The following is a 9,548-nucleotide window of genomic DNA, read 5'->3' as shown; positions in this document are numbered from 1 at the left end:
TTATCATTTTCAGGCAAGTCTGCATCTGGGCCAACTGAGACCACATAGTTAGCTGAATGTCTTTTCAAGAAATTGTGCAGAACACAGCAGGCAAGCACTATGTGATTGAGTTTATATTCCGCCATGTGGATTGGCGTTAAAAAAAGCCGGAAATTAAAGATCCTCTGATCCGGGGTGAGGGTCCTCATCGGGAAAGGCTGCATCAGATGGTTTGCCAGGGCAAACGCCTCATCCACGATGAATACAAACGGGAGTCCTTCTTGATTCTTCTCTGGGGATGGCAAGCCCAGACTGGCACTCTGGAGACGCCAGTAGAATTCTGTCCGTGAGAACACTCCACCATCCGACATCTGGCCATTTTGCCCCATGCCGACATACATGAAGTAATAGGTCGCTGACACCACCTGTCAGGAAGGGCATGCCAGCACCCAAGATGGCTGCCGAAGAAGATGACCTGCTACCTCTGCCCCTATCAGCATGCCATTGGTGCGCACGCACCATGTGACAGCTTTTGCCGCCCAAACAGGCTATTTAAACTCAGCCAGTTTCCAGGCTCAGTGCTGTCTGCTCTACAGCGTTCCCTGTGTAACCTGCAATTACTTACCTGCCTTCTGTTCCTGTTGTGACCCGGCTTGCTTCCCAACGTTCCTGTTTCCTGCCTGCATCCAAGTTGTCCCCCACTCCGCACCTGCCTGCTCCTTCTGCCACTCTGCTGCCAGCCTGTTGATGACCCAGCCTGTAATCTGATTCCGCTTCTGCTTCAGCCCCTGTTCCTGATGTGCCCGTTGTGTATGACCCGGCTTGCCTTCTCTTCAGCCTTGAGGGTGCCACCATCCCTTCTGCTGCATCTGCACTCCTGCCTGTGGGGACCGGTGGTCTACTTGTTCCAGCTACCTGCCTACCACTGCTCTGGGATTCCTACAGACACCTCTACAGCCCGGCCGAGTGCTCCGAGCCAGCTCCAGGTTCAGCAATCCCGCTAGGCACTCATGCGACTCTGCATCTCGGTGCTTCCTGTCAGCTCTATCAGGGGCTCCAAGTCAGAGTTGTAAGAGAGGTCATCCTCTGCATATCAGGCTCCATCACCAGGTACGTGACACCACCGCCAACATCATGATACTATTAAACCCCTTGTAATTATAATAGTAGGACCCCGAGTTGGGGGGTGGGACGATGCGGACGTGTTTCCCATCAATTGCACCTCCACAATTGGGAAAGTCCCAACGGCTGGCAAAGTGGGAGGCCACAGTCTGCCATTCCTGTGGCGTTGAAGGAAACTGTGGAGTGAAACAAGAAAAAAAATTAGTAATTTTGCACATTGCAAGCAGATTAGACACCAACATTTTTGGCCAAGATCAGTATAACATTTTAGGAAATTAGTATTAAAAGCCTAAAGTATAATGTCCCCTTATCAGAGTCATTAGCCCCTCATCCCCCCCCCCACCCCCCATCTGATGGGCCCTTGCAAAAAATGAGGAGGGGGGATGTTTTGGACAGGTAACCCTCTCCACTTGATTGAGAGCTGAATGCCTAAATAATCTGTGATACTTTGGGCAGTCCCTCCTTACTTACACTATTGGCAGCCCACCGGACAGGTAAGAAGTGTTATAATACCAAAACTACAAAAAAATTGACATTCTGCTATTACCTATCAAGATAATAGTAGGAGAAAAAAATATATAGCATTTGAAAGTATTGAGGCAGGCCCTTGCACTACATGCTTTGGTGAATTCGTCCATAAATGTGACCATCAAAAAGGTAGGTAGAGTGTGTATTGGGTTTGGTAAAGTCAGCAGATAGAGGATTGCTATCAGCTGACCTAGCAGTTGAGGGGAGGGGGGTTCCTAATGAGTTTGGCCCAACCAAAAAAAAAAATGTCACTCTGCATGAATTGAAGCACACACATAACATTTGTAGACATTTTAGGGGGTGTTTAGGGGAAAGCAATAATATGGAGCTGACAAAAGACATTGCTAAGTGACTAGACTATAGTTATATGGGCCCAGAAGAGCATGGTGGGGAAGTTAGTGAAGGCAAATATTCATGAAGGACAAAAAAAGAACTTGAAAAGCTTCCAGCATGCATGAGGACAAAGGGGCAGAGCATATGAATTAGAGCATATTACAATCATGGTAATTAGGGAATGAGGAAAGAAATCCAAGACATTAGCAATCATTAAATACATAGAATGTGATGTTAAAGGATAAAACTTACCTTCATATAGTCCTTCTGCAGGACCTGAATGATGGCAGAACAGGTCTCTGGAATAATGATCCCCAGAGCCTGGGGGGAGATGCCTGTGGAGAACTTGAGGTCCTGAAGACTTCTCCCTGTCGCCAAGTAGCGCAACGTGGCGATGAGCCTCTGCTCCGGAGTGATGGCTTGCCGCATGCAGGTATCCTGCCTGGTGATATAAGGGGACAGCAAAGCCAGCAGACGGTGAAAAACGGGGTCCGTCATCCGGAGATAATTCCTAAAATCATCAGGATTATTCTCCTGGATCTCACGGAGCAAAGGCATGTGCAAGAACTGGTGACGCTGGCGCAACCAATTCTTGGTCCACAAACTCCTCCTCGCCCTGTTCATGGACCGGGCTTGTGTGAAAGCTAAAAGCCCAACACCAAGCCCCTTCACAGCACAAACTGTACGAAGAGTACATACACAAAACATGGTTTAAAATGGTTGGCTGGTCAGAACGGACAACAGAAAGCACCGATAAACAGCAATGCCTGAAAGAACGACCTGAAAAGCAGAAGCAAGCAGACCATAAGCAATGCAAATCAAAGCGTACTATACCAAGATATAGTCCACAATGAGAAACAAATGCTTACTGACTACACGCACTGATAATCAGATACGCAAAGACAAGTACAAACTGAAGAGCAGTACCGAACTGAAGCACAAATCTGAAAAGTGCGAATCGTCTCTAACCAAACTTCTACTAACACACGATAAACACGAGATCAGCAGAAGGAGCCCAAAGGGTGGCAGACGTGGTGCTGAACTTCCTTTTTCTAGTCCCGTCGTACGCGGCTTACGTCACAGCGTTTTTGGCAACCGGAATTTCCGTCAACTTAGTCCGACCGTGTGTATGCAACATCACTTCCGGACCTCTTTCAGACTAAATCCGTCTGAATTAATCCGACGGATTTGGTTGCCGGAATGTCCGACCGTGTGTACAAGGGCTTAGGCAAAATTGTGAATAAGCCCACTCCCTTGACTGAGAAGCAACCACAAACACGAATGGTCTAATGCCGCGTACACACAATCGGAATTTCGGCCAGCAAAAGACAGATGAGAGCTTTTCATCGGAAAATGTGACTGTGTGTATGCTCCAATCGGAATTTAGCTGGCCGAATTTCCGCCAGCAAAAGTTTGATAGCATGTTCTCAATTGTCCCAATGGAAAAACTTTCTATCGGAAATTTCGATCGTGTGTATGCAATTCCGACACAAAAACTCATGCATGCTCAGATTCAACTATGAGATGGAAGCTATTGGCTACTAGGTATTGAACTTCCTTTTTCTAGTCCCATCGTACGTGTTGTACGTCACAGCGTTCTTGGCGGACGGAATTTAGTGTGACCGTATGTAGGCAAGACAGTTTGAATGTAATTCCGATGGGAAAACCATCAGAGCTTTTTCCGACGAGAATTTCGATCGTGTGTATGCGGCATTAGGATACTTTACGGTTGGCATGACAAAAGACTGATGGTAGCACTCACTTTTTTCTCTGGACAAGGATTTTTCTGGATTCCCCAAACACTTGGAAAGGGGATTCAACAGAGAAAATTACTTTACCCCAATCCTCAGCAGTCCAATCGCTGTACCTTTTGCAAAATATAAGTTTGTCCCTGATGTTTTTACAGAGAAGTGGCTTCTTTGCTGCCCTTCTTGATACCAGACCATCCTCCAAAGGTCTTTGCCATATTGTGCATGCAGATGCACTCACACCTGCCTGCTGCCATTTCTGAGCAAGCTCTGCAATGGTGGTGCCCCGATCCTGCAACTGAATCAACTTCAGAAGACTGACCTGGCACTTGCTGGACTTTCTTATCAGCCCTGAACAACTGAACCTCTATCCTTGAAGTTCTTGATGATCCGATAAATGGTTAATTTAGGTGCAATCTTAGCTGTGTCACTCAGCCACAGACAGACAGAGCAGCCCGAGTGCCCGAATGGAGGACAGCCACTCTGTCTGATGCTGAGTGACAGGCGGATGCAAGGCACTGCAAGCTGAGGCGTGGGGAACAGCCCAAATAGCTGCTGTCCCCAGCCTGATTTGGCTCCTGCATGGGTACTTTTTTTTGGGGTCGGTCCGGCCGATTCAGCAGGGAAGGAGGGGGGTGGACGGAGGCAGAGAGAAGACTGTGATCTGCAGGCTGTAGCAATTAACAGAAAACTTTCCCCTGTCAAGCGGACTCTTTTTCCACTTTCTGGTGCCGCTGCGCAGTCATCTCCTGTGCAACAAGTACATGACAGTCCCTTCTATATCAATCTACTGGGCAGCCTGGGACTGTCATGGACTTGTCGCACAGGAGATCACTGCGCAGAGGCACCTGAAAGTGGAGGAAGAGTCTGCTTGACAGGGGAAAGGTTTTTTTTTTTCTTTTAATTGCTACAGCCTGCAGATCAGTCTTCTCTCTACCTCCGCCCACCCCTTACTTCCCTGCTGAACCGACCCAAGAAAAAGTACCCATGCAGCAGGCTGGGTACAGCAGTATGGGCTGTCCTCCCCTCTGCCTCAGCTCACCCCCTTCCTTCTGGGGAATTCTCTGACTGGGATGGCTCACCAGTCCCATTGCAGCCAGACCCCAGGACCAGCTCCAGCAACCAGATCCCTGGCCCCAGCAGCCAGACACCAGGACCAGCAGCCAGATCCTTGGTCCCAGCAGCCAGACCCTTGGTCCCAGCAGCCAGACCTCTGGCCCCAGCAGCCAGACTCCAGGACCAGCAGGCCAGCTCCAGCAGCTAGACCCTTGGCCCCAGCATCCAGGAACAGCAGCCCAGCTCCAGCAGCCAGACTCCAGGACCAGTAGCCCAGCTCCAGCAGCCAGACCCTTGGCCCCAGCAGCCAGACTCCAGGACCAGCAGGCCAGCTCCAGCAGCTAGACCCTTGGCCCCAGCATTCAGGAACAGCAGCCCAGCTCCAGCAGCCAGACTCCAGGACCAGTAGCCCAGCTCCAGCAGCCAGACTCCAGGACCAGCAGCCAGACCCCAGGGATGGTAGCCCAGCATCTGTGTGATCAGGCTGCATTTCATTGGGCACTGGTACAGTTGCGTTTAATTGGCACGGTTCAGGCTGCATTTAATTGGCACTGGTAAGGTTGCATTTTATTGGGGGGGGGTCAGCGCTGGCACAAAGCGTCACCTCCCTGAAATTAGTTTGAAACCTCTGTGAAATATTTTTTGCAGGTTGGGATGTCTGCATTCTCAATACTTTTGTCCAGGGTTACAGATCTCTGCTCTCACAGGAAATCACGCTATGGGCTTTCCTTTCCTCACACAGTGACAGAGCTGAGGAAAGAAATTGCCAATAACTGCCATTTGTTTACATGGGATCAGCTGTGACTGGAATTGGCTGAAAAAAAACGCTCCAATGCCAGATAACATGCATTCCAAATGCTCCGTATAAACATCCGCATGGCCACATTAAATAACATGCAGCTGCGCTCATGGGTGTAAAAAACAAATAAAAACCATACCTCCCAACTTTTTGAGATGGGAATGAGGGACACCTACTAGCAAAAACATGTAGCATAGGACACGCCCCCTTAAAGGAGAATAAACCTAAACAATTTTTATTGGCATTTGAAAAATTACAAATGCAGCAATTTAGAAATTGGATGAAAGGTTTAGCACCGGGAACCACTTTTTGAAAGATAAAAAGTGCATTTTATATACAACTATATAGATCAGACCAAAATGAGGAGGAATGAGAGACATTGAAAACCACCAGACACATCAGTAGCATATTACACCATGTGAATGAGGCCTGATCTTATAGAACTTGGTGTGTTTTTGTGTACCATTAATAAAGAATTCACAGAATGCCCAACCTTACAGGCACACTCAGGCTGGATTCACACCTATGCAGTTTTAGTGCTTTTTGCAGATTCACACTACAATCCATTGAAGATTGTTTCCTATGGAACTTTTTCTGTAGTGCAAATCTGCAAAATGCGAAAAGCATTAAAAATGCATAGGTGTGAATCCAGCCTCAGGGATTGCAGTGATTTCATTTTTCCCAATCATAGAGGAAACCATCAGAGTTCTGCTATCAGCGTATATCATCTATGATGATGATATGATATCATCACATGGTGATGTCCTGACTCACATAAACTGTCAGCCATACACACAACTCCCTCTATCACACAGTGAGAGAAGAGACAAGAGTCCGTACACAGCTCCTCCCCACCAATCAGGAACAATCCTCCTCCCTCCACTACATGGAATACAATCCTCCTCATCACACAGCTCCCTTCTTCCGTAAACGGGATCACGTGATAACAGCCCGTCCCCGCTCACTTCCGGGGTAGAGTCACCTGATCGTGTTCCCGTCACATGACTGCGCCTGTCTTCTCCGCTGTCCTGTCTATACAGAGAGGTCACAAGGTGCGCGGAGCGTAACACAGAGGCTGGCTGTCCGGTGCAAGGGCCGGGGACTGAGCCAGGGAAGGTGAGTGAACGAGGACATTATGGGCTCTGTGCTGTATGATGGGCAAACTGTGTGGCCTGGCTGTACAATGAAGGTGTATGTGTGTGGCCTGGCAGCGTCTCGTGGGGCTTTCGCCCGTCCTGGCTGCGTCTCGGTGGGGCTTTCGCCCGTCCGCGCTGCGTCTCGTTGGGGCTTTCGCCCGTCCGCGCTGCGTCTCGTTGGGGCTTTCGCCCGTCCGCGCTGCGTCTCGTTGGGGCTTTCGCCCGTCCGCGCTGCGTCTCGTTGGGGCTTTCGCCCGTCCGCGCTGCGTCTCGTTGGGGCTTTCGCCCGTCCGGGCTGCGTCTCGTTGGGGCAGTTTTTAATCCTGTTAGAATGACTCTTATTGGATGTCCCCCATAAGGCTGGGTTCACACCATAGCGATGCGGGAACGCCGCGAATCACATCCGGATCTCCCACCCGCAGCAGTGTGAACCCAGCCTAAGGGAAAATTTACTAAAACTGGTGCACATAGAATCTGGTGTAGCTGAGCATAGTAACCAATCAGCATCTAACTTCAGCTTGTTCAATTAAGCTTTGACAATAAAACCTGGAAGCTGATAGGTTACCATCATGGATGCACCAGTTTTAGTAAATCTCCCCCACGTGATTGTGTAAACTCTTTTCTCTAATTGGTGAAAATGTAAACATAATTTGTTACTAATATATCAGAAACCAAGGCTATTGTGGAATTGTTAAACCCCTGACATCCTTTCCCCTTCCTGTGCCCCATGGGGGGGGGGGGGGGGTAGGGAGTGTTCTTCCATCTCACTTACTGTAATCGGAAAGAACAGGAAATCTGAGGGAACACAAAGTGAGGACAAATCTTTCTTGTCACATTGGCAGATTTTGTTTTAGTTCCTGTTCTGGTGACAACTCGCATTTTATAGATGTTGACGATGAAGATAAAATGTTAAACACAAATCTTGTAATTGAGTGCCATGTCGTTTTTATATTGCAGAGACCCCATTTGCTCATACTTGTAAACTATTGTTGAGTCTTGTGTGTGTGGTGTTTATTTCTTGGGGAGTGGATTTTCATCTTCTATTTATTTATTTTTACGTCTTTTGTTCTTCACAATGCCCCTTTTTGTTTTTGCCCTGACTGACTGCATAGTACTGTCTCTGATATATATCTCTATCAGTGTGTATGTCATGGTCTGTGTTTGAGTTTAATAAAGTACGTAATACATAGTAATTACCTGGGCTTAGACTGATTTAAACTCAGGCCAACTTGAACATTTCGTTATGTACTTGCTAGGAGTAGTGGGAAAGAGATGTGAAATCTCTTCAACATGAACACAGGTTTAGCAGAGTAGGGAGGAGTTAGAATTAGTGGCAATGTTTTAAATAATTTTTGCCTTCTTGTTTTGGTGACAGCTGAACCCCCCCACCCCCATTTTTTTTTTTTTTTTTTTTTTTTTTTTTTACATGGACAGTAAATAAGTGAAGATCTCTCCAACACAGTCATAGACAGAAATAAAAACTGACACGTTTTAAAGTGGTTGCAAACCCTTACAAACCACTTTGACCTACAGGTAAGCCTAGATTAAGGCTTACCTGTAGGTCCAAGCAATATCTCCTAAACCTATATGGTTTAGGAGATATTTGCCCGAAAACGGGCACCGCTGTCTACGGCGCATGCGCCGTAGACAGTGGCGCGCAGGCGCACTGAGCGCGGCATTTCCAAGAATGGAGCTGCCGCGCATGTCGACTCCCGTGCGCATGCATGGGAGTGACATCATCGCGGCTTCGCCGAATGACAGCAGCGGAGCTGCGAGACGCCACCAGCAAGATGGATGCGGCGGACTACAGGGGACAGCGGCAACTTCGCTGGCTCCTGTGTCAGGTAAGTGACACATAATGGACTACTATGCGATGCATAGTAGTCCATTATGCTTTGCCTTTGCAGGGAATGAAAGAGGAAGTAAACCCATCAGGGTTTACTTCCTCTTTAACTCTGCTTAAAGCTGGCAATACATTAAACACTTTTCCTATTAAATTTCCTATATATATATATATATATATATATATATATATATATATATATATATATATATATATATATATATATATATATATATATATATATATATATATATATATATATATATATATATATATATATATATTATTCTTCAACTATGTAGCGCAAGGGCCTACCTGATTGCATACAAATTGAAAGTGTTTAGGTTTGACCTCATGTTTGCTTTTTAAAGGAAAATTGTACAAGAAAATTCGTATAATGCATTGCCAGCCTTAATCTATACCAAATGAGATAGAAGGAAAAAAAAAATCTAAGAAGGGTTACTAGCTCTCCAGACATGTATCCGATTCGTGCCCGCGCTATAGCCAAATGAGTCAATGAGACTCGGCTGATCACAGATGAGAGTAAGGGGCCAATCCCGGCCCCTTACCACCTGATCAGCTGTCAACCAATGACAGCTGATCACGTGATGTAGAAAAAAAAAAGGCGATCACCGTCTCGTGTCAGAGGTATGTTTACATTCCTTGTGATAGGGAAAAAAAGGTATATAAAAATAAAGTAAAATAAAATAAGAAAAAAAAATGAAAGCGGCCCTATCCGTCCATACTTGTGCACATATGGTCGTGCATGCATATGTAAATAGTGTTCGCAGCACACGTGAGGTATCGCCACGAACGTTAGAGCAATAATTATAGCACTAGACCTCGTCTAAATAGGTAACCAGTAAAGGTGTTTAAAATGTCACCTGTGGGGATTAGATACTGTAGTTTGTCCCCTTTCCACGAGCAAGGGAAATTTTAAAGCGTGACATGTTTGGTATCTATTTACTCGGTGTAACATAATTTTTCATATTTTACAAATAAAA

General features: G+C 46.6%; 1 protein-coding gene across 2 annotated transcripts in view; it reads left to right on the top strand.

Moving 5' to 3' along the window:
• Positions 1 to 6,521: 6,521 nt before the first annotated feature.
• ATP6V1H (ATPase H+ transporting V1 subunit H) overlaps positions 6,522 to 9,548 on the top strand; it is a 150,695-nt gene continuing 147,668 nt past the window's right edge. The window contains exon 1 of one of the 2 annotated variants that reach the window (XM_077492694.1): positions 6,522 to 6,681. The gene's annotated coding sequence lies outside the window, so the exon portion shown is untranslated. The remainder of the gene's footprint in view (positions 6,682 to 9,548) is intronic. The other variant, XM_077492693.1, reaches the window with a different exon arrangement.

Source organism: Lithobates pipiens, unplaced genomic scaffold (assembly GCF_037356315.1).
Source record: "Lithobates pipiens isolate NorthernLeopardFrog02 unplaced genomic scaffold, aLitPip1_a1.2 Scaffold_19, whole genome shotgun sequence".
In the NCBI taxonomy this organism is placed as follows: domain Eukaryota; kingdom Metazoa; phylum Chordata; class Amphibia; order Anura; family Ranidae; genus Lithobates; species Lithobates pipiens.
The sequence above is the reverse complement of the archived record's forward strand: the minus strand, read 5'-3'. Positions and strand labels throughout refer to the sequence as shown.